Below are 3,056 nucleotides of genomic sequence, written 5' to 3' on the forward strand. Positions count from 1 at the left end.
TACTTTCCGGGCAACCTAGGCTTCACCCTAGGGCGTTGTTCCACCCGATCGAATAGTTAGGGCCTAAGAAGTGAACGCAAGAAGCTTAAAATACAATATAAATACAACAGTTTTTCCATCGTATAAAACGAATAATTGCAACCAGTGTGAAAGTTATGGTCATTTCTACGTTCCGGGCAATGTAGGCTACACTCTAGGGCGTTGCTCCAACAGATCGAATAGTTGGTGCCTTAGAAGTCAACGTCAGAAGCATAAAATACAATATAAATACAACAGTTTTTCCATCGTATAAAACGAATAATTGTAAGCAGTATGAAAGTTATGGACATTTCTACTTTCCGTGCAACCTAGGCTTCACCCTAGGGCGTTGCTCCAACAGATTGAATAGTTAGGGCCTTAGAAGTCAACGCCCGAAGCATAAAATGCAATAAAAACACAACAGTTTTTCCATCGTATAACAGGAATAATTGTAACCAGTTTGAAAGTGATGGTCATTTCTACGTTCCGGGCAACCTAGGCTTCACTCTAGGGCGTTCCTCCACCAGATCGAATAGTTAGGGCCTAAGAAGTCAACACCAGGAGCATAAAATACAATATAAATACAACAGGTTTTCCATCCTATAATATGAATAATTGCAACCAGTGTGAAAGTGATGGTCATTTCTACGTTTCGGGCAACCTAGACTTCACTCTAGGGCGTTGTTCCACCAGATCGAATAGTTAGGGCCTAAGAAGTCAGTGCCGGAAGCATAAAATACAATATAAATATAACAGTTCTTCCATCGAATAAAACGAATAATAGCCACCAGTGTGAAGGTTATGGTCATTTCTATGTTCCGGGCAACCTAAGCTTCACTCTAGGGCGTTGCTCCACCAGATCGAACAGTTAGCGCCTTAGAAGTCAACGCCAGAAGCATAAAATACAATATAAATACAACAGTTCTTCCATCGTATAAAACGAATAATTGCAACCAGTATGAATGTTATGAACATTTCTACGTTCCGGGCAACCTAGGCTTCACTCTAGGGCCTTGCCCCAACAGATCGAATAGTTAGTGCCTTAGAATTCAACGCCACAAGCATAAAATACAATATAAGCACAACAGTTTTTCCATCGTATAAAACGAATATTTGCAACCAGTATGAAAGTGATGGTCATTTCTACGTCCCGGGAAACCAAGGCTTCACTCTAAGGCGTTGGTCCACCAGATCGAATAGTTAGGGCCTAAGAAGTCAACGCCAGAAGCATAAAATACAATATAAATGCAACAGCTTTTCCATCGTATAAAATGAATAATTGCAAAGAGTGTGAAAGTAATGGTCATTTCTACGTTCCGGGCATCCTAGGCTTCACTCTAGGGCGTTGCTCCACCATATCGAATACTTAGTGCCTTAGAAGTCAACGCCATAAGCATAAAATACAATATAAATACAACAGTTTTTCCATCGTATAACAGGAATAATTGCAACCAGTTTGAAAGTTATGGTCATTTCTACTTTCCGGGCAACCTAGGCTTCACCCTAGGGCGTTGTTCCACCCGATCGAATAGTTAGGGCCTAAGAAGTGAACGCCAGAAGCATAAAATACAATATAAATACAACAGTTTTTCCATCGTATAAAACGAATAATTGCAACCAGTGTGAAAGTTATGGGCATTTCTACGTTCCGGGCAACCTAGGCTTCACCCTAGGGCGTTGCTCCAACAGATTGAATAGTTAGGGCCTTAGAAGTCAACGCCCGAAGCATAAAATGCAGTAAAAATACAACAGTTTTTCCATCGTATAACAGGAATAATTGTAACCAGTTTGAAAGTGATGGTCATTTCTACGTTCCGGGCAACCTAGGCTTCACTCTAGGGCGTTGCTCCACCAGATCGAATAGTTAGGGCCTAAGAAGTCAACACCAGGAGCATAAAATACAATATAAATACAACAGGTTTTCCATCCTATAATATGAATAACTGCAACCAGTGTGAAAGTGATGGTCATTTCTACGTTTCGGGCAACCTAGACTTCACTCTAGGGCGTTGTTCCACCAGATCGAATAGGTAGGGCCTAAGAAGTCAGCGCCGGAAGCATAAAATACAATATAAATATAGCAGTTTTTCCGTTGTATAAATCGAATAATTGCAACCAGTATGAAAGTTATGGACATTTCTACTTTCCGGCAACCTAGGCTTCACCCTAGGGCGATGCTGCGCCAGATCGAATAGTTAGGGCCTTAGAAGTCAACGCGCGGAACATAAAACACAAAATAAATAGAACAGTTTTTCCATTGTATAAATCGAATCATTGCTACCAGTGCGAAAGTTATGGTCCTTTCTACGTTCCGGGCAACCTAGGCTTCACCCTAGTGCGTTGTTCCACCAGATCGAATAGTTAAGGCCTAAGAAGTGAACGCCAGAAGCAAAAAATACAATATAAATACAACAGTTTTTCCATCGTATAAAACGAATAATTGCAACAAGTATGAAAGTTATGGACATTTCTACTTTCCGGGAAACCTAGGCTTCACCCTAGGGCGTTGCTCCAACAGATTGAATAGTTAGGGCCTTAGAAGTCAACGCCCGAAGCATAAAATGCAATAAGAATACAACAGTTTTTCCATCGTATAACAGGAATAATTGTAACCAGTTTGAAAGTGAAGGTCATTTCTGCGTTCCGGGCAACCTAGGCTTCACTCTAGGGCGTTGCTCCACCAGATCGAATAGTTAGTGCCTTAGAATTCAACGCCACAAGCATAAAATACAATATAAGCACAACAGTTTTTCCATCATATAAAACGAATAATTGCAACCAGTATGAAAGTGATGGTCATTTCTACGTTCCGGGAAACCAAGGCTTCACTCTAAGGCGTTGGTCCACCAGATAGAATAGTTAGGGCCTAAGAAGTGATCGCCAGAAGCATAAAATACAATATAAATACAAAAGTTTTTCCATCGTATAAAACGAATAATTGCAACCACTGTGAAAGTTATGGTCATTTCTACGTTCCGGGCAACCTAGGCTTCACTCTAGGGCGTTGCTCCAACAGATCGAATAGTTAGTGCCTTAGA

This window comes from Calliopsis andreniformis, unplaced genomic scaffold (genome assembly GCF_051401765.1).
Source record: "Calliopsis andreniformis isolate RMS-2024a unplaced genomic scaffold, iyCalAndr_principal scaffold0017, whole genome shotgun sequence".
NCBI classification, from domain to species: Eukaryota; Metazoa; Arthropoda; class Insecta; order Hymenoptera; family Andrenidae; genus Calliopsis; species Calliopsis andreniformis.